The following is a 27008-nucleotide window of genomic DNA, read 5'->3' on the forward strand; positions in this document are numbered from 1 at the left end:
GACACTCATCATGATGGCCTCTGGGAGACGGTGTCTGAAAGACTTCCAGGGTGGTGTTGAGCTCAGAGTTCATGCCTAACAGCCTGGACTTCTGCAAAAAACAAAGTCTAGCACAGCTGTCTGTCTGTCGTGGGGGATGGGGAGGCATGCAGTGGCTTTCCCAGTGCCAATCAGTGAAGAAGTAATGAGCCGCCAAAGACACTCGGAGACAGAGCAGCAACTCACACCATCACAGTTCAGTCTCCTTTCCACTCACCACTACTCTACGTGGTGAATTACTGAGGGCCCACTGAATACCAGACACTGTGTCCTAACAGTACAGAGGAAAGTGAGTGGTGGTCCTTGGGAAAACAGCTGGGAAGACAGATGGGGCTGTGGGGTGCAGGGCTACCTTGTCAAGTGCAAGGCCTGTGAGGAGGTTCCATTAGCAGGATGAACAATGAACTCACGCTGAGGAGAAAGGAAGGGAAGGTTGAGCCAAAGACTAGCATTTGGACAGCTCCGGAGTGAGCAGGGGGCTGCCAGGCAGGCTAGCGGCAGAGACATTGGGGCAGGAAACAGCATGTGGACAGACAGGAAATGGGAAGAGTAAATGTGTTCAGGGAAACATCAGCAAATGAAATAGCCGGAGTTGACAGGGTCTGGGGAAGATGAGCAGTACCTAAGCAGGGGGGTGTGGAGGCCCCAGACTGGGGAGCAATTAAAATGCCAGGCAAGTGGAGTCTCAACCAGGAGAGCCAGGGGCCAGGAAGGCTTTTAAGCAGAGGGGAGATATGGGAGGGGGGTCAGGGAAGGCTTTTAAGCGGAGGGGAGACATAGAAGGAGACATGCTTTGGAAGTGTCACTTTGATGGCTGTGCAGCAGAGGGACGACTGCTGGGAGACTGTGACGACAGTCCAGGAAAGGGACGGGAGCTCCTGAAACACGGCAGGCAGAGGAGAGAACACAGCACAAAGTGAACATCTATAAAAGAGAAGCCAGTGTGGGGCGGCAGTGGCACACGCCTTTAATCTCAGTACTTGGGAGGTAGAGGCAGGCGGATCTCTGTGAGTTCGAGGCTAGCCTGGTCTACAGAGTGAGTTCCAGGACAGGCACTAAAACTACACAGAGAAATCCTGTCTTGTCTCAAAAAGCCAGAGAGAGAGAGAGAGAGAGAGAGAGAGAGAGAGAGAGAGAGAGAGAGAGAGAGAGAGAGAGAAGCCAGTGAGATGTGGGACCCTGTTGACTGGCAAGTGGCATGAGGGACAGGTTTGAAGCCCAGAGCACCCACAGGCAGCCTTGTGGCTGGAGCCACAGAGTCAGGCTGGCTGGCTTCCATATGATATTTCTCTCTCTTTTGGCTTTTCTGCCAGTTGAAAGACTGGGTTGGTAGTGGAGGAGCTGTTCCCAGATGCTCTAGAAAAACAAAGTCAGGCACCAGTGGGTGTTTGTGTGGAACACCTACTGGCTGGTACAGAGGAAGCCCACGCCCCCATGGCTGGGCCTAAGCTCTATGGCCACTGCATCTCCACCAGCTGGCTTCCTTGCTAACTACATGTTGCAAGCATTTGATCTTGAGGCTCCTGCTGTGGCAGCTTTGACATTGGGAACTGAGTGGACTGGAAGACCATGGGTCAACAGAGGCTATCCAAAAACACAGCTTAGAATGCAGACTTTAAAGAGACCAGAACACACCCGAACACTTGCCGTTCCTTAAATCAGTAATCTGTGCTGGTTTGGAGTGATCAAGAGATTAACGCCACCCCAGTCGCTACCTTAATGCTATGCCAATTGCCTCATTATTACTCATCTCTCTAAACCCTAAGTTCACCCTTCGTCCTGCTCATGGATGCTGAAACTGGGCCCTGGAAACATTTCCCCTCTGCCAGCTTAGGAAAATGTGAAGGTTTATAATTAGGGAGCCACAGGGAGCCAGGAAGATCATTCAATCAGTGAAATATTTGCCACATAAGCATAAGGCTCTGAGCTCGGACCAGAACCCCTCTTTAAAAGAAAAATTAAAAAGTTGGACATGGTGCTGCACACTTGAAATCTCTGCGCCAGAGAGGTGAGGACAGGCAGATCCCTGGGCCAGCCAGTCTAGCCTACTTGGTGAGTCCCAAGCCAAGGAGAGACCCTCTCAAACAAAAGGTAGACAGTACCTGAGGAATAGTACCCAAGGTTGTCCTCTGGCTTCATATTCACATGCACATGCATACACATACAAACGCATAAACAGTGACTCTGTACAATGATAGAGGGAAGGCACAGCCCTCCAGTTCCTGTAAGTCTGAGGTAATGTTACTACTTTCAGCACTGTTACCTGGAGATGGGACCCAGTACCAGGCAGGTGGCACAGCTGTACCCACAGGACCTAAGCCATCCACCACAGGCTGCCTCAGCCCGCTCTTTGCCCATTAATGTCCTCAAGAAGCAATGGCCACTCCTGCACACCTTAGTTCATCTCCTTGGCAACAGCATGTTCATTTGGAGATTAGGCACTCTTTTTATAAAGGTCTGGACTCCAGCCAGTGAGGTGCAGGAAGAATCTTTTCAACCATCTACTGACTCTCCATCCGTGGGCTAGAGGTCATATCTACTCTCTTGCACCTGATACCGTAAGAACCCCTAGGATCATCTTTTATCCCTATGAGGAGTCAGCCATCTTCTACTGGGTAGATTTATTTTATATATTTGTCTATTTATTTTCGTGTGTGTGTGTGTGTGTGTGTGTGTGTGTGTGCGCGCGCGCGCGCACACGCAGGTGCCCATGGAAGTCAGAAGAGGGTGTTGGATCCCCTGTAGCTGGAGTTATTTATGGTTGTAAGCTTTCCAACATGGATGCTGGGAACTAAACCCAGGTCCTCTGCAAAGTAGTATGAACTTTTAGCCCCTGGGCCATCTTTCCAGCCCTGGGTAGCAATTCTTCACATCCCTACTAAACAACAAATGTGTGTCCTAAGTGGATCCTGGCCAGTGTGAGAACCGTTCCCAGCCAGTCATGTCACTGCTGTCCTCCATCACTCTGCTCTGTTATTCTAGGATAAGGCCTCTCACTGAACCAGAAGCCGGAAAAGAGGCTAAAGCATGTGGTGGAAACGAGGAGGGTGACATGGCCTTGGGGATTACCCAGTGTGTCCCAGTGAGTCCACAGCAAGCTCCCTCAATGTCCACCAGATGGTAGTTTGAGGCTCCTGAGGGGGCGTGTGCCCCACTCTAGAGCTTATTAATTCTGAATCTACCTACATGTGAAGAAAGAGCATTTCCTCTAGATAAGAAAGCTACTATTTCACTTTTGGTCATCACTCTGTGCCTCGGCTGGGACAGCACAATTATAATGAAGTTAGGTAATATATGTAGATTCTTGATATAGATTAGAGGTCATTGGGTTAAGCCATAGTGTATATATGTGTGTTGTCTTGCATATGTGTGTATATATTGTCATATATATATATGGTTTAATAGTTTAATATATATTTTCTTGTGGGGTGTATATAGCTACACGTGGCCATGTGTGTTCACATGGTCAGAGGATGAAGTTGCCTTCCTCCATTGTTCTCTATCACATTCCTTTATGACAAGGTCTCTCACTGAATAAGAGGCTCACTGCTTTGGGTAGCCTGGCCAGTTGGCAATCTCTTAAGACCTGCCCGTCTCCATCACCCTACACAGACATGCATAGTCATGCATGCTTCTGACATGGGTGCTAGGGATTTGAACTCAGGTCCTTACGCTTGTACAACAAATGCCCTTATCTATTGAGCCATCTCTCTAGCCCCAAGAGTTAATTGTGCTTAATCAGTTTCATTGAGGTATAACATGCATACAGTAAGATGCATCCTGCTTTTAAATGTACAATCGGTGAATATTAACAAAGACATAACATACAAATGTGAGCATTCATCTCCGTCATCACATTCAAAATATAAAACCTTTACAGCATTTGCAAGGATCTAATTGACTTATTGAATCTTAGGCATGTACATACTCTCTCTCTCTCACACACACACACACACACACTCACACACTCACACACACTCCGTTGCTGGCTGACTTGCACAATAGCCGATGGGAAGTCTTCAGGAGGAGGCTGTCTTTGGCCTCCATCATCCGTCCTCCATCATCTGTCTTCTGTCATCCGTCCTCCGTCATCTGTCCTCCGTCATCCGTCCTCCGTCATCCATCCTCCGTCCTCCGTCATCTGTCATCCATCTTTCACCCTCTTCTGTATGACAAGCATCTCCCTCCATCACTGACAAGATACCTTTCTGTAGTTTTCTTCACATTTGTTTTGTTTGCTGAACCTCTTGAATCAGTGAGTTTACTTCTTTACTCAGATTTGAAAATCATCAGCCATTACAAGGTTCTGTTCAGTGCTGGGTTTAGAATCCAGGGCCTGAGCACATGCTAGCCAGGTTCTTCACCACTGAGCTACCCAGTGGTCTTGGTATCTTTACATTAGGAGTACAGACTAATCACTGTGGCAGATTTAAGATTCTCGTGGAGCCACTTGGGGCTTATCACTAACCTTTATATAAGGTAAAGGTAGGTTCTACAGACCTGTCACCTAGAAATATTTCAGCCCAGTCGCTGCCATGGTTGGACATTGCTGAATGCCCCAGGTATTCAAAGAGAACTTAGAAATCTGGTAGTCAAAACTGAACCCCTCAAGGATAAGGGGGGTTCACTTGACAAAGCACTTGTCTTGTAAGCATGGAGACCCGAGTTCAATCCCTAGAACTCACATTTTAAAAAAGCCCAGGGATGGTAATATGCTAGTGATGGAGTGCTGCTGGGAATGTGGAAACAGAAGGACTCTGGGACTTTCTGGCCAGCAACCCAGCCTGCATGATGGGTTCCAAGCTGGTAGACCCTGTCTCACAAAAAAAAAAGGATCAAAACCTGAAGTTCTCCTTTGGCCTACACACACACACACACACACACACACACACACACACACACACACACGTACAACCATGGATACTTCCATTCCTACTTGAGCCCTGTGAAATTTTTACCTTCCAGCATCCAATTGCTCTTTGTCCAGTCTGTTAAGTTTCACCTACATACACACAGGCCAACAGAACAACCCAGGGGAGCCATAGAAATTTCTGGAACAAAGCCCACTCCTACTTAATAGTCTACCCTGAGATTATGACCACCTCAGCCTCTCCAGTCTCTGCCTTATGTCTCCTCCACTGATCGGGATCTCCACACTCTGCTTGGGACAGTACCCTGAACGCAAGGCCTGGAAATGCCAAGAGTGGCATGGCTCACAGTCTCTGCAGTGGCTGCAGCATGGCCCCATAGCCCAACTGCTAAACATACTTTTTTGTGCATCGTGCCCAAATTCATCACAGCAAGAGGGCAAATCTGGATCCAGCTATTCCAACAGGGCCAGCAGCAAAGGCTTTGTTGTAAGTTTTTACAGATTTTACTGACTCCCAGGCAGGTCAGCCATCTTTGGGTAGAGGATATTGGTTGCCTCAAGAAGCAAGGTAAAAACCTTAAGTGTACCCTGTGGTCTCAGAGAGAGCCTGTCACAATGCCTTTGGGGAGCTAGACAAGTTTGAGTTTCCAAAAGTGGAGCGAGAGATGGTGTCAGGCATGACTCCACACTCCTCTGCCTCCCCCGCCCCCACTAGCGCCTGCCTGTCACCGGTGCCCCCAGAAAAGATGCAGACTTGCTAGGTTCTGCTCAAGAATGGGAAGAGCCCAAAAGAGCAGAGCCTGTTGCTTCTAGAGCCGTGATGTAAACCTGAAGAGCAAGCAAAAGCTGTGCTGCACGAAGCTGGCTGCTTCCTCAGCCTTGGCAGGAGTCTGTCTGCACAGAAAGTGTCACCAACAGCCGCACACTGCCAACTCCCGTTAAGAGTGAGGGACAAGGGAAATTTGCTCTATAAAAATGGGATGCATCCACTTGGGCTTTGTGGAGTCACTTCCCTTTGAGATAAATTCTGAATTCGTGGCTCAATAAATCAAGGTGTGTGTGTGTGTGTGTGTGTGTGTGTGTGTGTGTGTGTGTGTGTGTGTTTTCTCTTCCCACCCATAATGGTCTGCTCTAGCATATTAATCAATATAGCCCCCTTTGAAATGGTTTTCCATCACTCAAAGGGGTCGGAAAAACCTTGAAGTTTGTTGACAATAACTGGTTCCATGGAGGCAGCAGAAATGGATAGTGGATCTTCCCACCTCCAGGACAAGCAGAGCCACCATGTCCTCACAGGATGAACACCAGTGTTCATTTAAACTGCACCATCACCCAATAAGACTAATAAAAAAAAAAAAGAGGCAGAAGCCATCTTAAAATTAACGCTTCCAAGATACAAGCGGAAAGCATTGATCAAAAGCTCCTATCGTCCCTCACGGTCGACAGCCCCAAAGCCAACCTAACACCCCATAATGGAATCCCATTATCTACAAAAGAAACTCGTTCCAGAGAAGAGTCGCAAACAAAGAGAATCAAAGGAGAATGGCAAAGGGGGAGACTCACGCCACACACCTCCCCTGCCACACACCTCCCCTGCCACAAACCTCCCCTGCCACACATCTCTGCTCCTGGAGAAGGGGCATAGCACTCTAGCTGAGCCAGACACAAGTGTGCAAGGAGGCAGCTCATTTCTGAAGTTGCAAATTTGAGCATCGAGGGAAGGCACAGCCTAAGGGAAGCAGGACAAGAGACCCTGTTTCTCTCTTTTCTTAAAGATTTATTTTGTTTGTTCGCTTGTATGTTTGTGTGTGTGCACATGCATTCTTGCACACCAGAATAGGAGCTGGATGCCCTGGAGCTGGAGTTACAGGTGGTTGTGAGCTGCCCAGTGTGGGTGCTGCAAACCAAACTCTGACACCTTACCCTCTCACTAGAATGTGGAACTCATCATTTATTGGCTAGTCCAGGACCCCGTAAGCCCCAGGAATCCTCTTGTCTCCACCACTCCCCACCCCCCACGCAGCACTGCAGTTACAGGCACACATGTGGCATGCCTAGTTTGTCATGTGCATGCCAGGGCTCTGAACTCGAGTCCCCAGGCTTGTGCTGTGAGCACACTGACTGTCTGAGCCCACCACCACCCCCACCCCAGACTCAGGGCCTGCCTTTTTCTTTCCAGGAGAAAGCTGAACAGATGTTGACTGTACAGAGTGAGAAAACAGGCCAGACAATTACCTACCCCAACATTCCAGAGGTGTCTGCTTCAGGAAAATATAGGGGTTTTCACTAAAGCAGGGAGCAAGGAAGATTCATTAGCAAACACCTCAAAACCTTAATTCACACTTCAAACAAACAAGTTAATTGTGTAGCTAACAGAGTGTGACTTGATTATAGGCCACCAGTGGCCATTAATAGATGGAAGGGGTTTGGGCTTCAATAGTGTTTGAATTTCATAACCCGCCTGCACAAGGAGAGGCAGGCTTAGACACCGGCTCCGTTTGCTAACACCTGTAATCAGGAATCCCATGTGGAAAGCAAGCACCCCAGCTTGGAGCTTCTGGGAGCGAAGAGCAAACAAAAGGAGAATTCATGAATTGTAGACAGGCAATTTCTCTCTGCTGCTTTGAAGAGGGGCTGAGTTTGGTCTCAGAAGACCCTAACATATGCAGAACACAGCCTTTGTATCTGACTCACAACTCAAATGGGCCACTGTGAGGTGGCTGCAGAGGGGGTCCCCAGAGGGGACAGCCATGGGACCAGGTGGCAAACATCAAGTACACACACCTTGTTCTAGCTGTGAATAAACTGCCTCAAGTTTCCTATGATGGGTCTAGAGCTCAGACCCTCAGATTCCATCAAAAGGCTAAAAGCAGGAGAGGGGCTGGAGAGATCTCTAGTTGGTGAGGCACCCGAAGTACAAGCATGGGGGCCAGCACTCACATAAAAATCTGGGTGAAGTAGCACGCACCCATAATCCCAGTGCTGAGACAATGCTGAGGAAGGTCATCCTGGGGTGACTGGCTTGTCAGTCTAGGTAAGTAACCAAGCTCTAGGTTCAGAGAAAAATGCTGCCTTTTACTAACCTGGAGGGTGATCAAGGAAGACACCTGAGGTCAATCTCTGGCCTGTCCACACACACACAGGCACCCACAAGCACACTTGTACACACACACACACACACACACACACACACACACACACACAGCTAAAACGAGCTGCTTTCCCTCTTTCCTCACTTTCTGATAACATCGAGGAACTAGATTAAGATAAGGAGCGGAGCACTCCACAGTACGTTGCACCAATCGGCATGGCTGCTGGGCACAAGCCTCAGTCAATCAAATCCATCTTTGTAAGGAGATAGTGCACGGACTGTCGAAACCATAGAATGGATCCTGCTCTCAGAAGGCTATAACCAGGCAGCACCGGCAGAAGAGAAGCCTAGTGCCATCTTCAGTTTTCGGTTTTTGCTTTGCTTTCTTTTTTCTTGTGTGTGTGCATGTGCCTGCTCCTGTGTGTGGATGCACATGTGTAACAGTGCATGTGCACGTATGTGAGCGCATGTATATGTGTGTAGAGGCTGAAAGACAAGCTCCATTGTCATTCCTCAAGGTCCATCCACCAATTCGGCTGGGCCGTTTGGCCAGTCAGCTCTAGGGATCCTCCTGTCCCTGCCTCTGAGTACTGGGGTTACAGGTAAATGACACATCTGTATTTTTTTTAAAACTTGTGTTGGAGGTGACGCTCAGGTCCTCATGCTTGCATGGCAAGCATATCATCGACTGAATTGTGTCCCCGGCTCTTTCTGTCTTTATGTGAAAATGAGTTTCCAGCAAAGGGAGGCCCTCGTTGTCCAGTGTGGTCTACAAAGTCAATGCCAACGATTTGCAGCCATCTGCACCCCAGAGAGGCACCCGGACGCAAAACTCATCCTCACTTGCAATCACTTGAAATTCCCTGGGTATCTGAGTCCTGCATTTGGGGAAACGTGAGCCTCTGAGATCTCGGCATTCTCTCTAAGGTTACAGCCTTCGAAGGCAAGACACCTCAGCACAGATTCTAAGGCCGCTCAGAAAGAATGCCCAGGCCAGACTTCAGGCTAAAAAACCAAACTGTGAGAAAACAAAGAGTGCGCTGTCCCTGGTCCTCAACCAAACCGGGGCGCTGTCCCTGGTCCTGAACCAACCCGGGGCGCTGTCCCTGGTCCCGAATCAATCGGGGGTGCTGTCCCTGGTCCCGAATCAATCGGGGATGCTGTCCCTGGTCCTGGATAACACTGCCAGAGACTGTGATTTGTGGGAGTGGAGTTTTCTCACACCTGTGACCTGTGCACACTGGGCACACACCTATATAGGCCGTAGGAAGGCGTAGCATGACACCATGTCCACTTGAAATGTGGTCTCACACTGAACCTAGAGCTGTTTCTCAGCTAGGGTGGGCCCCAGCTGTTCCCCATTTCTGCTCCCCACAGTGCTAGGATCACAGGCATACACATCCATGCTCGGCCTTTATGTGGGTACTGGGGATCATGACTTAGGTGCTTGCACAGCAAGAGCTCTTATCCACCAAGCCATCTCTCTGGCCTGGGGTGGCTGTTTTGGTAGGTCTTAACCCATCAATGAGTCCTGAAATCATTCAAGGTACACATGGATCTCTCCATGTTGAATGGAGTGCAGGAGAACGCAACTGGAAAGAGAAGGTAAGAGGGCACATGCACGTACTGTTTTCCTGAGACTCCTGTCCAGATATTTCATTCCAGGTGAAAATATAGACGTGTGGTCTGGGTCAAGACATAAACTATATGGTTGGCTGCTTGCCAAGGACCAAGTATTGAAAAAATGCTTCTCTGGACTGTAGTTGCTGTGCTATGTTCTTGAACATGAAGACCCCCTAACCTTGTGCCCAGAAAATGACCAAAATGTCAGTTGAGAGGTGGTGGTCATTGAAAAGAGGATATAATCCAGAAAAGCACAAAAACCAGGACTTGCAAGCCCAGGAGCTGGAGCGATGAGGAGTGAGGAGAGGGTACTGCTGCTTTTGAACCACAGTTATCAACATCATGGGAATTTTTCCCTCCTGCAGAGCTGGAGTAGAAGGCAGGCTTCCAACTCTAGTCATAGCCCCATGGTGATTTCAAGGAGGCACATGCAGCCCTCAGGCAGAGAAGGTGTTGGCTCCAAGTGATACAGAGTCCTTGCCCTCTGTTCCCCGGGCTCAGTGAAGGGCTTTGGTTTAGTGTTGAGGGCATTACTGTATGGTAGCAGGGACAACTGTACCTTTACACAAGCTGTTATGGGGCTTAAGTGAACAAATTCATGTAAGTTACTTAAAAACAGGACCTGGAGCTCACTACTGAAGCAAAAGGGTTAAATATTACTAGAATTTCACTTAGCTACTAAATTAGGATGGGACCTGTATAAATTCCACCTTATCCAACTATTTAAACCATTTGTGGGAGGCTGGAGAGATGGCTTGGGTAAGAGCACTAGTTGCGGCCGGGCGGTGGTGGCGCACGCCTTTAATCCCAGCACTCGGGAGGCAGAGGCAGGCGGATCTCTGTGAGTTCAAGGCCAGCCTGGTCTACAGAGCGAGATCCAGGAAAGGCGCAAAGCTACACAAAGAAACCCTGTCTCGAAAAAAACCAAAAAAAAAAAAAAAAAAAAGAGCACTAGTTGCTCATCCAGAAGACGCAGATTCAATTCCTGGCCCCCACATGGCAGCTCACAACCATTTGTAACTCCATTTCAAGGGAATATGACCCCCTCTTTTGGCCACTATAGGTACTACACATATGTGGTGCATATACATACATGCCAGTAAGCAAAATAGCCATACACATCAAACAAAAATTTGAAATATGTATGGGCTGTTCAGAGGGTGGACCAGGTAAAGCATTTACTGTCCAATGACATCAGCCCTAACAACCTGTGTTCAACCCCCTAAGCCCACGTAAAGGTGGAAGGAGAAAACTGACTCCATTAGGTTGTCCTCCAAACTATATACACACTCTGTGTCATTCCCCACCCCATCACACACACCACACACATGCATGCATGCATGTACACACACCATACACACACAACATGCATGCACACACAAACATATAACCCCTTACACACACACACACACACCTCACACCTCACACACACACACACACACACACACACACACACACACCTCACACACATGCACATGCACTAAATTTTAAAACCATTGAGGGATACTTTAACACTTATGAGAATATTGAAAAAGAAAATTTAATAAAAGTTGTGTAACATAATCTTAAACATATTTTTGAAGACATTTTGTGAGAATATTAACAGTGGTTGGATTCGGGCATAAGTACTTAGATCAATTCCACTTCTGTACACTTTCTTCTATTTTTCAATTTTTTTCTACAATTAGCATATGTTTTATAATTAGGAGAAAACTATACTTCAAAGACTCTAACTCAAAGTCAAAATGGCTTTAATCTTGAAATGAAAATGTGCCATTCTGCAAGGCACGCAATAAAGCTGTATAGACAGCTGAGGAAGTCTGTGTCTTTCCTTGAGACCATAGTACAGGATGTTTGCTGACCCTCTGATCTCTCAGTGACACTTCATAGTGATTAAAAATGGAAATTTTAGCCCAACTTTTGATCTACTTCCAATCCCAGAGTAGCAGTGATAACCTTAAAAGACCCAGGATCCAGGCACCACAGCTCACCTGCCCACCCCTATGTCCAAAGGACCAGGATGCTACTGGGAAATATATCTCAAGCCAAGTGCTGAGCTCCCGATAGCCTTTCATGTAACCTTGCCATAATTGTGGAGTGGGTGTTGACCCTGACCCACTTCACAGACACAGAATAGAAAAGTTAAACATTTGGTCCCCAGTAGGTGATGATGTCTCGGAGTTGTGGAACCTTTAAGGGGTGGAGCCTCACTGGAGAAATCTCAGAGTGGATAATCTGGAGGTCGTAAAGCTTCCCATGTTCCCTAGTCATTCTCTGCTCCTTGACTGTGGACACAATACAACCAGGCTCCTAGGGCTCCCGCCACCATGCTTTCTCCACTCTGATGTGCTGGACTCCGGATTTATGATCCAGAACAGACCCTTCCTCTCATTCCCCACTGTGTACTTGGTCACAAGAACTATAACTAGCACACTGTACACAAACAGGCTCTCTGAAGACCTCCCTCTATACCCCTTCAGCGGGTGAATCCCACCCTACCATGGCTCCTCCAGTCACTCAAGAGTCACCCTGTGTCCTCTGCTTCTGTAGCAGCTACAGCAAATCCATTTGTTATGCCTTCAGAAATGGCCACCGTCCAACACTTCTCTGCCTGCCACCCACTGGAGCCAAGCCAGTAGTGCCTCTCATCTGGATGGCTGTGATGTCCTCCTCCCTGCTCTCCCCGTGACATCCTGACTCCCCCAACACCAGGCCTGTCTCTCTCAAAGTCAAAATAAAGGTCTTTACTGTGGCCCTTCTAGTCTTGGATGATGTAGAGCTTCTACCTCACCGCCCTGCCCCACCTAATCCGCCCCTTGATGCCTCCTCAACACCTGGCATGTCCCACTACAGGGCCTCAGTGTCTACAGTCTCAAAATATGTCCTGGCTCTCTTCCTGCCTTCCTCTGGGTCCCAGCTCAGATGCCACCTCATTGGTGAGGCCTTCGCCAACCACTGAAGAAAACAGTGACATCTTACAGAGCCCTGGCCTCTTGGTCCATGGAGCGCATATTCCCATCTGACTTTCTGTGACATGCTGTGGCTTTTGCTGTGGTTTGTTGACTGCCTTTCTATGTCCTTACACACACACACACACACACACACACACACACACACTCACACACACACTGGGATGCAGACCCTCCCCCTTTCAATCATTGTTGAACTCCCCAGTACCAAAGGAGTGAAGGAATGAATGAAAAACTAAACCTGATTAAAATCATCTATTCAATAATCATTTCTAGTACTGTGTTTCAGACTTACATCTTATGCCTTCACACTCCACATCCCTCTGCCTCTGGCTACCAAGATGTGTTGCCTGAGAGCCTCACAATATCAGAGATGTCAACTAGCATCCTTGGCCATAGAGGAGGCTACTGTGACCCTCCTTGGGGTCTGAGTGTGGTCACAGAGCCAGTCTCTACGCATATAAAGGTCAAGAAGCATGGAACAAGAATCTGCCTTTAATCCCACTGAGGCTCAGAAGATGCCATGAGTAGGCCAGCACAAACTCATCCTCTCTGCAGGAGAAACTGCCACAAACAGGGACCCTCCTGACAGAGCCACAGGCCTCTGTACATCCTTCAAACACCTCCATCCCACTGCTCATGTGGGTAATGATCCCCAAGCAGGAGACCACAGTGTGGTGTCAGCATGTTACAGCCCAAGCTCTTTGTTTTAATTGGCCCCATGCATTTCTGATTTTAGAGCAACCTTCACTTACTTGGTTTAAAAAGTCAGTCTCTGCATGATCCAATAGAAGCCCAGAGATTAGGTGAGGGTGAGTATTATGCACAGCGTTTGTGCTTAATGGTTAGATATTAATTGGCTTTTCCTCTAAGTGTGTAAATCATTTCAGTCTTTGTTCATTCTCCTTAATGAAGGAGCCATGCTCATCAGTGGTCCACATTCCACATCACCTTGTAAAACCACAGCCCATGTATTTAAAAAATAAAATAAAATAGATTTATCACAATTTGAAATACATATAGTCATTAGAATAATAATTAAAATATAACTACAAGCACAATAAAAGTTCCATGATAACAGCCTACACCTTAATGTATATTAATTCTCTTAATGATTTACTATATACATCTCACAGGGTCAAATCAATGTCTGTGCCAAAAAAAAAAAATTCAATTAAATCCTATTCACTGTGTCTTTCAAGGGAGTCTATTGTTTGGTTTTGTCTCCTACCAGGCCATTTGTCAGTTGTTCTCACCCAAGATTACAAACAGAAAGGACATGACCCATCAAGGTCGGGAGGAACGCGTCCAAGTCTGACCAATCCACCTTCACCATCTCCTGCTCATTTTTCACTAGCAACCTTGTGGAGGGGACAGAGGGGAGGTGCTGCCAGGTCCACATTCTCAAATAAGCCTTTGGCCTGCAGGCTGTGACCTGCACCAACTCCCCCATCTCACTCACTGGACCAGCCCAAGCAAGCTTCGGCAAGCAACAAACTGGCTGCCCCACCCCCACCCCACAACTTCTTGCCCTAATGCACAGACCAGTCATCTTGTCCTTCCCAAGCTCACCCTCCCCCTAGGTTGAGAGCCAAGAAAAAAAAAATCTGCTTCCCCAGTCCCTGCACAAAAGCCAGCGGCTTACCAAGCTTTTCCCTTGCCTGAGTGCGTTTACTAAAATTAAAACCCACAGAGACTATTTCCATGCTTGGAGAAAATGGACTGCCAGGGACAGTTTCTCAAAGCAGAAGGCTAGAGGTCAAACAAAGCCTTCCTAGAATCTCTTCTCTGGCCCCTCCCTGCCATCCAGCAGTCACGTGGGGACAGTGCCCAGAGCCTGCAGGAAGACCCCAGGAGTCCCGGGCTCTGGTTGGAATTTGAAGGTCCTCTACTCGCCACTCCCTCTGTCAGTGACCACTAGGGGGCAACCAGCATCCCTGCATTTGTAACAGGTGAGGTCCTTCACTCCATCTAGACAGCTTTGGGATTTGAAAAGGGGAGGAAGCAACACAGAGCCTCCATCTGCAGCAGGGGAGAAGTCCACACAGTGACTTGACCAGCAGTGTCACACCCATTTTGCAGGTAAAGAACACTGAGTCGCTGACTGACAGTTTACTCTGGGACCCAACCTTTAGAAAGGATGCTGAATGAAACACAACCAGAAGCGAATGTTGAATATGCATGCTTTCTCACAAATGGCCTGGAAATGCTAGATATCACATTCCTTTTTGCCCTTCCCAGCTGGCCTGGCAGGGGTTTGGGTGTATGGTTAAATGCCCCTCTCACTGAGACGCCTTCACTCTGCTAGCCCTCCTGTGCACAAGGCCTCGTCTCTCAGAAGACCCTTCCTGGTTCAGAGAACACTGAACCTGAGCACATAGAAAATGGAGAGAGCTGGAAGGAAGCTGAGGAAAGCAGCAGACAACAGAGGTTCTCATTAAACAAGATGGCCTCATGCTACCACCAGGCTTTACAAGACTCAGCTGCACGAATATATGCTGTTTAAAATATAGGTGCAATTTGGGCCTGTGGTTAATGCTGTTTAATTTTAGTTTGTACTGTGTAGTATTTCCCCAAGCTGGGCCTGGACTGATTTGAATCTTGGCTCCAGGCTTTGCTGACTTGACAGATTTGCCTAGTTAGGGTTCCTTCTGCCAGGACCCTGTGGCCATGCTGGGCTCATGGTCCACAGCTACCGTCCCTTCACAGACCCACACTTCAAAAGCAGGACACACAGCTGGTCCCCTCGAGGGTGCAGGGCTGAGCCATGCTATTGGCAAGAGCTCTCCCTATCTCCTCCTGGAACTTACTCATTTGCCTATTCCTCCAACCTCTGTGCCTTGTCTGTGTACACCAGGCTGTGAGCACGAGATTCATGATTTGGAAAATTTGATCACATGGTCCTAGGAGGATGCAAGGCTCCAAAAAGGAAATCATATTTTCTATTCCTGGCTCCTCTGGTTGGAAGCAATATGACCCTGGGCAAGCCACCCACATCTCAGGTCTTATTTTGATCCCGGAGGGTCTCTGTGAGGGTTGAGCAAGAAGCATGGAACTCCCTCTGCAGAGTGAGGCATGTAGTAGGTGCTCAATAAGTGACCAGACCTTTCTGGCCAGTGACAGGCTTCCCCTTGGCCTTTGGCTCAAAGAAACACTTGTAAAATAAAAATGTTTCCAGACATGGGAAGGTATAAGAGGCCTCTGGGGGCCCTTCAGGAACCAGGGTGTGACAGGAAGACGTGCGATCTTCTGGATCTGGAGCTCTGAGAGACCAAGCCTTCTGCCAGCCCTGCCCCTCCCCTGCCCTGTGGTTCTTGAGCAACTCCCTGCACAGAAGTCTGGCTTCCTTCTTCGCTGTCAATTATGTACATGAAAACACGTCAATAAATCCACTCAGCTGGAACACCCCATAAACACCAGCATGTAAAAAGAAAGAGAAAAGAGATTTTCATGCCCGGCATGCTGAGCAATAAGAAAGAGAAAGAGACTGCTGGTCCCTTGGCAGCCCTTGAGTGGCCAGGAGGGTCTTGTTGTCAAGAGGTGCTCCTGGCACACTTATGAGATCTAGCAAGCTGGATCAGTCAAATGTTGTGGAGCCATGAATTTTTCCCCATTCCAATAAAGTGCCTTTTACTTTATTTGTCCAGATTATGTAGAAATGGATTTTTCCATAAAAAGCAGAGCTCAGGAGACATGATGGATTTTCTCTGGCACCTCACGGGGGCATGTCTATGCCTACTGCCATCCTCCCAGGCCAATAGCACACGCCTTGATCAGCCTGTCCTTCCTTCTGGCTGCTCATTGGCTTTCAATAATTTCTCAGAAGCCCATGGGTAGCCACTAAATTTAAACTCCTGTCCTGAAAACTCAAATTCAATTCAATAAGCCCTTATTGACATCCAGCTGCACACGGGACGTGAGGCAAGGTGTTGTGCTGCAAAGAGGAACTGGAGAGAAGAACAGCCCCACAGCAGGTCAGCACTGGAGTACTCTCCAGTGTGAGCCCAGCACAAGGAAACTCAAGAAGGACTGGCAGAAGACATGAGGACTTAAGAATGCAGTGCCTGCCATGGGGCTGGAGAGATGGCTCAGCAGTTAAGAGCACTGACTGCTCTTCCAGAGGACCCGGGTTCAATTCCCAGCACCCACATGGCAGCTCACAACTGTCTGTAACTCCAAGATCTGATACCATCACACAGACATACATGCAAAGCACCAATGCACATAAAATTAAAATAAAAATGAATTATAAAAAAAAAGAATGCAATGCCATTCACAAGAGGATACTTAGGGCTACAAAACCACAGAAAATTCTAACCTGGAGCATCTTGAGAAGGAAGACAGGTCATTTCAAGCCATGAGAGGTTGGCAGATACAGCTCACCACCAAGAACCTGAGGCTAGGAGGTGGGGAGATGGCTCAGTGGGCCATAATGCTGAACAAGTATGAGGACCTGAGTTTCATCTTCAGAACCCACTTAAAAGCTAGATATGGTGGCACATGTCTGTAATCTCAAAACTGGATAGGCAGAGACAAGAAGACCCCCAAAGATCATCTGGCCAGCCAGTTTAGTCTAATCAGTGAGCACCAGGTTCAATGAGAGACCCTGTCTCAAAAGAAAAGGTTCAGAGCAACTAAGGAAAACACTGGCCAGCAACCTCTGGCCTCTACATGCACCGAAATGTGCTTATGCACACACAACTGAAATCCTGGTGGCAAGAATCAAAGAATGGTGCTGGGTAAAGTGTAGAGGGTCGTCCCTGCTAGAACAGACACTCTTGGGCGTTCTGAGAAACTACCAGAATAGCCACACACTAAAATCAGCAAGTTTTTTCATCTGTTCTTTTATGTGTCCTTTGCAAGAATCATAGTACCTGGCATACAGCACCCACTCAGATATTGGATGGGTGGATGGGGATGAATGGATGGATATCTAATTAAACCATGATGATGGGAACAAATTCAAGTGCATTTCCATTGTCTTCTAGAGAAGACAGAACAAGAAGGCTATATTTAAGAAGAAAACACATGGTGCACGCTGTTTTTAAGGCAGTGATCGGAGACAAGGGAGACAAAGAGCATTCTCAGAGGTGCCTGGCCCTGTTTGACCAGCGCTGTCCAAGGAAGAAAGGCGTTGGCTCTAAGGAGTCTGCAGCTGAAAACTCTTCCACGTTCCTCTACAAAACAACTCCAAAGGCCAACCAGCCTCATGGCTAGGTTTGTCACAGCAACAATCTCACTCACGGTACAAATTTTCTGAATTCATTATCTTTCTTGTCATTATGCTCAAACACCTGACAAGAAGCTAAAGAAGAGATGAGGCATCTCAGCTCATGGTTTGCGAGAATGGAATCTGCCAAGACGAGAAAGCAGCAGGCTTTGCATGTAAGATGTCTCCCACAGAACTCTATCTTTGAAGACTTGATCTCTGGCTGATAGCAATGTTTGGGAAGTTGCAAAAGCTTTGAGGGATGGAGCTTAGCTGGAAGAGGTGGATATTGGGGTGGGCCTTGAGGTTTATCACCTGGACCCACTTCCTGTCCCAAGTCTGTTTCCTGTTCTGCTAAGATGTAAGCAGGTTCCTACCACACAGATCCACTCAGTGCCATGCCTTCCCCACTGTGCTGGACTGTATCCCTTCAGACCAGAAACCAACTTCCCCCTTAAGTTGCTTCTTACATTTGATCACAGTGACAAGAAAAGCAATGAATACAGAAAACTGGTATCAGGAGTGGGGCTATCACTGTGATAGACCTGACCACGTGGCTTATGGTTCCTTGGAAGTTTTTTACAAGTAGGATATGAAATAGTTTGGACCTACAAGCTAGAGAAGTCCTAGAGTGCTGTAAGTAGCGTTTAATGGGAAGTTCTGGTAAAGTTCAGAAACTTGAAACATCAATAGAAATATGACAGTGAAAGCCAGGCTCGTGAAGTGTTAGAATAAAAGAAGGGCTCTTAGCAATCAGAATAGAGGCCATTCATCCTGAATTCTGGCAAAATCTCAGCTTTTTTTCTATGTCTTGACTTTTAAGTAAGGCTGAATTTACAAAGCAGTGGGCAAAGTTCTTTAGTTGAGGAAATTTCAACAACATAGCATTCAAGCTGCGGCATGGTTATTGCTCCCCACTCTTAGTTAGATTTACAGTTTCAAGAGGCAGAGAAATGTGAAAATGTAAGCACAGTAGGAAAAGAGCATCAACATGGTTAGAGCCAGAGACAGGACAGACAGGTGAGCTCAGACAAAGCAGCTGCTATTGTCAAACACGACAATCTCAAAACTTTGTCCTGGGATGATAAGAAACAGGCCTTGAGAGAAAGACCACTGCATTCACTGAGAGCTCCAAGATATGACAATATAACTCATTTGAAAAGAGAGTTCCTGAACAAAGACAGCATGTAGGGCCCCCTGTTCCAGCAAGTCCACTTAGGTAAATGCTTTTTCAGGCTTACTTTATCAAGGCACATAGATGCAACTACAACTATGGTCCAAAGGGGCTTGGCTTACCTCTTGGGCTGGCAGCAGAAATTGGCATTGTCCATGTGGGGCTTGTTTTACAGGAATGCAAGATGATGCAAGAGTGTGTGAGTCATGGTGGCTTATGCCAGTGTTCTAGAAAGCTGGGTCAGATAAGCTGCAGCAGGTTAGATTACCTACATGGAGCTCCTGGGCAAGCTTTTCATGAAGCGTGAAGGGGAAGTCTAAGTTACAGTGGAGACCCTGAGAAATCAGACATGTCAGAATGTAGGACAACTAGTGAGGAACAGGCAGACACCAAAGGGGAGCTAACCCAAGAGAGGGGTCATTGGGCTGCAGGCAACAGAGCTGGCAAGGCAGGACTACTCAACCAGTTGGAGCCCAGAGGATAAAGCCACAAGCCCCAAATGCTGGACAAGGAACTGTTGGGTTTTGTGTTTACCCTGATGGATTTTGTTCTTATTTTGATTCTTATTTCCTTACTATTCCCTATTCTCTCTTTTGTAGTGGGACTATTTACTTTATACTATTGTAAATTGGGAGCATGTAACTTAAAAAAATAAATTATAGGGGATTACAGTAAAGAAATTGCCTTGAGTCTCAGAAGAGATTTGGACTTTTAAACAGTGTTGAAACTGTTATGTCCATGGAGAGTTTTGACACTGGTGTGACTGTGCTTTTCAGTATGAAATGGCTATGAGCCTATGGGGGTGAGGGGAGGAATGTCACAGTTTGAATATAAAATGTCCCATGGGGTCATGTGTTTGAATACTTGATCCCCAGCCAATGGCGGTACTTTAGGAGGCTGTGGAATCTTTGACAAGTGGGGACCACATAAAAGTGGATCTCTGGAAGTGAGACTTAAGATTTATACCCTGCTCCTACTCCCTGAACCATCTTTATCTCCCCATTCCCTGCAGTATGAGCAAGCAGCTACCACTCACTCTCACTGCCATGGAACTACCTGTTATCATGTCTTAGCCACCATGACTAACTGTGTTCCTTCAAACTGTAAGCCAGAATGGCCCTCTCCCCCATTAAAGTACTTCTTGTTGGGCATTTGGTCAAAAATGAATGAGCAGAGTACGTGAACCTTCCGGTCTTAGGAGGGACTTTTATTCCACTCTGCCTCTGTGTGGTGTGTCACTCTCTTAACCTGATCAGCTGTCTTCCTGACACTCCATAGAACCACCTCATCACTTCCTTCCCAGCTCAACTCAAAGATTCTTCCTCCCCAGAGGCCCCAGGCAATCATTTCTCCCTCTCCTACACCGGTCTCGCTGTCTTTCCCTACACCCCCATCTCACTGTCTTTCCCTACACCACATCTGTCTTTTCTCATCAACCAACTTATCTTCACTGTTCTTTTGTTGAATGCCTACAGCCCCACCAGTGCCCTCCCTTCACAAGAGCCACTTCTGGATGAGCCGGTGCTACAGGGGAGTGGAGACCCTATGTAGATGTCTTAAGCAATCCAATCACAAAAGAGAAACATCCTCCATCACACCTTAAAGCAGCTCCTTGTTATGTGTCCATCCCATGGTGACCATTGCTCACCTCAAGTCAGATGTTGCTGGACTTAGGGTCAGACAGATTAACTTTGCATATTTCATGTTGGCTCTTTCTCTAAGCGAGATCAGTTTCAACATCTGGCCATCTGATCTGCCTGTGGTGCAAGCTCTACAAACCCACCCAAAACACAGGAATTGGGCGAACCACCTCCTTTGTAGAGACGACTGGAACTCTGTAGCTGAAGAAAGCATGTGTGTTTAGATAGCAGGCAAGTGTGATCTCTAGGTACCCAATTGAAGTGTGGCTCAAAGGCCATACAAACCTACCCATGCTCTTTCAGTGGTATGGCTTACTCATCCATTTCAGCATTTGTGCTTCTTCATGCTCTGTGGCTTCTTGGGGTGGCTTTCATCCAGGCATCTCAGGTGAGACGCTGTGATGGGGGAAAGTCGTCTGACTCTGTCCTCCTGGGCAGGAGCCTCAGGAACAGAGAGAGATAACAGAAGCACTGGGGGGAGGGGAGACAGTGTGTGGAACAGTGCAGGGCAAGAAAAGGGCAGTCCCTGGGTGTGAGCAGGGCTTGGAATGAGCCCCACCACTCCATCACCATCTTCTTCCCCTTTTCCTGACCTAAAATGTTGGCACTTGCTGATGCTGCTCCTCTTCACTCTGTCCTGCTTTCGATTCCAGCCTCTCCCAACCTGTGTTCCTAAGGGCAAGTCAGCTGCAGTGACTTCCCTTTCAAGCCTGAGCAACTTCCCTGGGGACCCACCTCTAAGACAGCCCTCAACTGGTACCCAGCATCTCTATTAGGTGTACCAACACCTCACACTGCACACATCTGAAATCCATATTCTTATTTGCCTCCTCAACCCCATGTCTCCCCAGGATTCACCTGCTCAATATGGACATTGATTGCACAAGGTGGCAATCTAAAAATGCCATGGATTTCAATGCTAAAGATGTCTCAAAGTGGTCTACTTCTCTTCCTCTTCTCTGCCAGCCTCTGATCTGTGGCTGCCATATTCTGTGAGACAATAGCCGTCACTGCCCAATCAGTGCCCAGACTCGCCTCATCTCACCCTCAGAGATCCAGGCCTCGGAAACCATCACTTTCCAGCCTCCCACACCTTCCTACTAGACCTGAATGGGGCTTCTGTGGCCTCCCTCAGCCTCTGGCACCATTTCTCTCCATGATCTCTGGGTTTCTGCCCCAAGCCACAGCAACCCTCTGTTCTCCATTCTTTCTCCTCTCTCTCTTTCTCTCCCTTCACCCCCCCCCCACACTCTTTCATTCTCTTCATCTATAAGGATAATTTCCTGGTTGTGGTGGTTTGAATGTAATTGGTCCCCCATAAGCTCATAAGGAATGTCACTATTGGGAGGAGTGGCTTTGTTGGAGTAGATATGGCCTTGTTGGAGGAAGTATGTCACTGTGGAGGCAGGCTTTGAGGTCTCATATATGCTCAAGCCATGCCCAGTGTCTCAGTTCACTTCCTGTTGCCTGGACATCAAGATGTAAAACTCTCAGCTCCTTCTCCAGCACCATGTCTGCCTGCATGCCATGTCCCACCATGATGATAATGGACTTGACCTCTGAACTATAAGCTATCCAATTGAATGTTTTTCTTTATAAGGTTGCCGTGGTCATGGTGTTTCTTCACAGCAATAGAAACCCTAAGACACTGGTACTCCACAAACCAAACCTCTGATCCTCCTTCCCAGCAGAACTCAAAGATTCTTCTTCCTCAGGGGTCAGCCCTAGGTGAGTACTCACTACCCCTCCTACCCCACACCCCTTCCTGTAGCACTTTTTATCAACAAAATTACCTTGGTTATTTATTTGCTGACTGATATAGATTGAACTGGGTCGCCTGACATTCATATGTTGGAGCATTAACACCTGCTATGACAGTACTTGGAGATGGGGGTCTTTGGGAGGTCATTATGGTTAGATGAGGTCAGGAAGGAGGCCCTCATGATGAGATTAGTGACTTTATAGGGAAAGAGAGGGGGGAGCAAGGGGTCCTCCTCTGTCCTAGTTAGCTATAATTATCAACTTGGCATAGTCTAGTCATCTGAGAGAATCCTCAATTGAAGAATTGCCTATATCAGACTGGCCTGTGGGCATGACTATGGGGGACTGTTTCGATTCTTAACTGATGCAGGAGGGTCCTTCCTACTGAAGACAGCACTGTCCCAAGCAGGTGGTTCTGGGCTGTATGAAAAAGCCAGATAATCAGGAACTGTGAGTGAGCCAGCAAGCACCCTCCTCCATGGTTTCTGCTTGAGTTCCTGCCCTGACTTGGACTGTGACCTGGAAGTGTAAGCTGAAATAAACCCTTTCCTCCCCATGTTGCTTCTGGTCAGAGGGCCTTATTATAGCAACAGAAAGGAGACCAGAGCACCCCCCACATGATGACACAAAATAAAAGCAGCTGTCAGTCAGAACAAAGGCCTTCACCAGGAACACAATCAGCAGAACCTGGGTCCCGACCTTCCCAGGCCCCAGCACTGTGAGAAATCAATGTCTATTGTTCGCATGCACATTCTAGTCTGTGGCGGTTTGTCATGGTGGTGGGAGGAGACCAGTGCGTTGACTTACCTTTCTCTCCCTGCCTCACTAGAATAAAAACTACAGGATGCAGAAAACACCTCTAACAAATTCGCCATTGTTTTTCCAGAGCCGGCAGGATGCTCGACCGAGGACAGGTGCCAAAAACACGGCTGCAAACTTGTTCCCCTGCATAGCTACAACGGACGGTTGTGTGTGAGCCGGAAATGTCTAACAATCTACATCCAAATGCAGACGGTAGAGCTGGGAGGGCGTTCTGGATACCAAATCGCTTCAAAACCTAAAGGGGGCAGTTCTTAAGAAATCTTTCCTTTTAAGAGTCGGAAGGTTCATCTGAGAAGCGATCTGTCTGTCTGCTTCCATCTGCAATGCAGCCAAGCTGGTTTTTTGAGGTGTGCTCTGCAGAATATCCTCTCCACAGACATGCCTCCAAAATAAAGAACAGGGTTGTGGGTGGGGTGGGATCTGCTGTCCAACAGGCAAGCAAAAAGGCTGCACGCCACACTTGCTACCCGGAGCTGTGTCTGATGGATGCTGCAGCTGGAGATGACCCTTGCGCTCCTCTTCCCACCAGCAACTCTGAACCAGTTTGGTGCATGGCTGTGAGCTGAGGTGCATTCCCCACAAAGACAGGTTAAGAGTCCTAGCCCAGTAGTAAGTATGCCCTTAACGGGCAGATGTTATCGGTTAAGACAAGCTCACAGGCCCAAATCCAGTACGACTGTGCCCAAGGCCACATGAGTCAGGGACAACCCAGAAGGCAGCCACCTGAAGATGGGAGCAGAGGATGGAGGGATACAGCTGCAAGCCACGGATTGCCAAGAGTCCGTGGCCAGCAGCACAGGCCGAGAAGTAAGGAAGGGCCCCCCGGGGCCTCAGAGGGAACACTGCCCTGCCAGCACCTTGATTCTGGACATCTGTCCCCTGCAACTTGCAGAGAACACAGCCTTGCAGTCTCCTACTGCCTGCTCATAGGACTATCAAGCAGTCACAGAGGCGAGCACTCCAGACTGCCCTGGCCACCCACTCCCCAGTCAGAGTCCATACTTCAAGCACAGCTGGTTGGAGTCAGCACCTAGGACATGTTGCCCCTCGGCAAGAACTCCTTAGAAAATCCCAGGAGGCTCACAGGTCCCTACATGCTGCCCTCTGCGATGGCATCTCCTCTGCACAGGCCGCTCCAACCCAAACCACCTCCATGTGGAAGGCTCCACGTCACACACTCTACGACATCACCTTGCCTCCTCTTTTTCCTTTCCCTCTTTTTTATATCAAAGATGTTTAGGTAACTGCACTATAGCTCTCTTTATAACTTACCCTCTGGATGCAGTTCATTACATAAACTCCTACAGAGCATCTGTGTGCTGTGGAGGGGACACTTGCCCCCTTTCTCCTCGACATTCTAGCCCAGTCTGACCTAGGGCAGAGGGTAGAATTGTAGCTAAAATGTTGGATTCCTAGCCTGGCGCCTGTTCACGTGAACTCCGCTGGCAAGAACAACTTACACCCTGCAGCTATACATGTGATTCAGGTGAGGTCACAAGGCCCTAACCCAGGGACAGGGTGGAGAGGAAATCAGAATATTTCCCTCCCCCACTCCTTATGGTCTTGGCTCCATAGCAGGACGTCCAAAGATGGCTTATCCGAACCCTGCCTTCTTCCCACTGCCTTCAGCCGCCTCTGCTTGGCCACGGCTCCCCACCGTCTCTTCCCATCTGCCTGTCACCATGCTATCATGCCCGTGCTCTGCCCCACCCCAGTGCCTTTGCACAGCTGTTTCCTGTACTGAGAATGGCATTCCATTCTTGCCTGGAGCGTCTCTGAGCTCCTAATTTAACCTCACTTCTGCCTCCTTGAGAGGCCCTTCCCAGTGCTGAACACTCAACCCACACCCTCCTGCCCATGTGCCCTCCACCAGGAGTGAAGTTCAAGCTATTTGATAACTGGTCTGATAGAGAACTGCTCGGGGCAGGGTGCAGGGCACTCCCCCACACACCCACAGGCAGAAACCTGTCTCACTGGGTTGGCATTGTGGGAGTGGATTCAGTTGAATAGCTCAGGTCACCTGTGAAGACAAGCTAGTGACCACGTGTCACCGCTCTGTGGAATGGGAACAGGTCTCACTCCTGGGCCTGGCACAAAGGAACAAGTGATTAACACTTGTCTGACTGAGCCAGACTCTTCCAGGCCAAGACAGAAGGGGAGGCCAAGGGGTTTCCCAGACGGTTGCATCAACTTGGGAGCCAAAGGAACCCCGCGCCCGGATAGTCTATGTGCTCAGATGGTGAGTCTGCCAGATCTCACAGCTTTGAGACCTTGGAAAGCTCTGAGAATAAACTGAGAAGGAATCAAAAGGGAAGAGGAAAGCATGAGAGAGAGAGTGGTGAGTAATGCCTTCTAGGCCATTCTCCTGGCAAACTCCATGCAGGCAGTTCCAGCATAAAAGGGATCTTTGTGGCTCACTCTGGGGCCAGTGTTCTTCATGCTCCTGAGAAGTTAGAACCTGATTCCCCAGGGACTGCGATGCGGGAGAGCTTGTCTTACGTTATACAAGAGACCATGAAACTTTCCACTGTGTGACGCTTGTGTGCTGCACTGACGACAAGCTAAATCAGAGGCTAGGGGACAGAACAGCAGTCATCCATCCAATACACCTGGGCCTGAGCCCAGGGCTATGTAGGAAAGGCTACATCCTACGATCCCCTGCTGTGTGAGCCAGGAGACTCCTGTATGACTCCTGTTACCGCGCCCCTTCCCCATTTAATTGTTGACTTCCTGAAGCCTGGGATCTTCAAACATGATTGCATTGGGGGGTGGGGCCTCAAAGAGAAAATGATCCCCCATGAGATGAGTGTGACCCAACGGGACTGGTATCTTGTAAGATATTCAGACACAGAGGGACATCAAAATGTACACATGGAGGACAGGTCATGTGAAGAAACAGTGTGAAGACATCGTCGGCAAGGCAAGGACAGAGGCCTCAGGAGGAAACAGACCTGCAGACACTTTTATCTTGACTTCTAAGATCCGCCTGGCTCGTGGGACTTGGCTGCGGCTGGTCTACCAGGCTCACACAGCCCCATTGGGAGGAGAACCTGGCAATATTAAGGTTCTCAACATGCAAACGTCCACTTAAGACTCATGGGCACTGTAGAGGCAGTATATAAAAAGTTAAATGAGAAGCTGTAGAGTCCTGAGGCTGGCCTGGGGGGCAGCCGGAGTTGCTTCACATTGTGGGTCTGTGACTTTGGCTCACATCCTGGTTCCAGCGGTTTGCTGTATTACTTGAGCCTCGGGCTGCTCCTCTCTAAAGTAAGGCAATAATAGCAACTGCTTCTTAGCATTGTGTGAGATTTAGATCTGATTATAGCTTTATAGCATGAAAGTAAGTGCCCAGCACAATAAAAGGCTCAATTAATACCACCCAGTATATTCTATTTTCAATCCTTTCTCAACGCACATGATCCGCTCTGGTTGCTTCAGGCATAAGAAAGGGAAAGCATTTTTTCTAAGAAGAAAGGCAAAAGAAAAAAAAAAAAAGATGCCATCTGACCAAGCCACAGAACATGGGACACAAAGATGATCAAGTTTCCTGGATTCTCCTGACTCCCCACAATGCGCTGTCTTCCCAGCCCTTGCCCCCCACCAACCACTCAATAAGCAAAATCCACAAACTGAACCTGTCTCTCGGCTTTTTGGAGGTCAGTAAGGGAGCGGGGAGGCTGATGGAGTCTCCCTGACCTGCCTGGAGAGGGAATGATCTGAGATATGGTGAGCAGCAGCCAGAGGTGGAGGAAGGTAGTAGAGATCATGGGTCACACAGGAAAGAGATAAAAAGGGGAGCCTGGGACCTGC

This window comes from Peromyscus eremicus, chromosome 2, assembly GCF_949786415.1.
Source record: "Peromyscus eremicus chromosome 2, PerEre_H2_v1, whole genome shotgun sequence".
Classification (NCBI taxonomy): Eukaryota; Metazoa; Chordata; class Mammalia; order Rodentia; family Cricetidae; genus Peromyscus; species Peromyscus eremicus.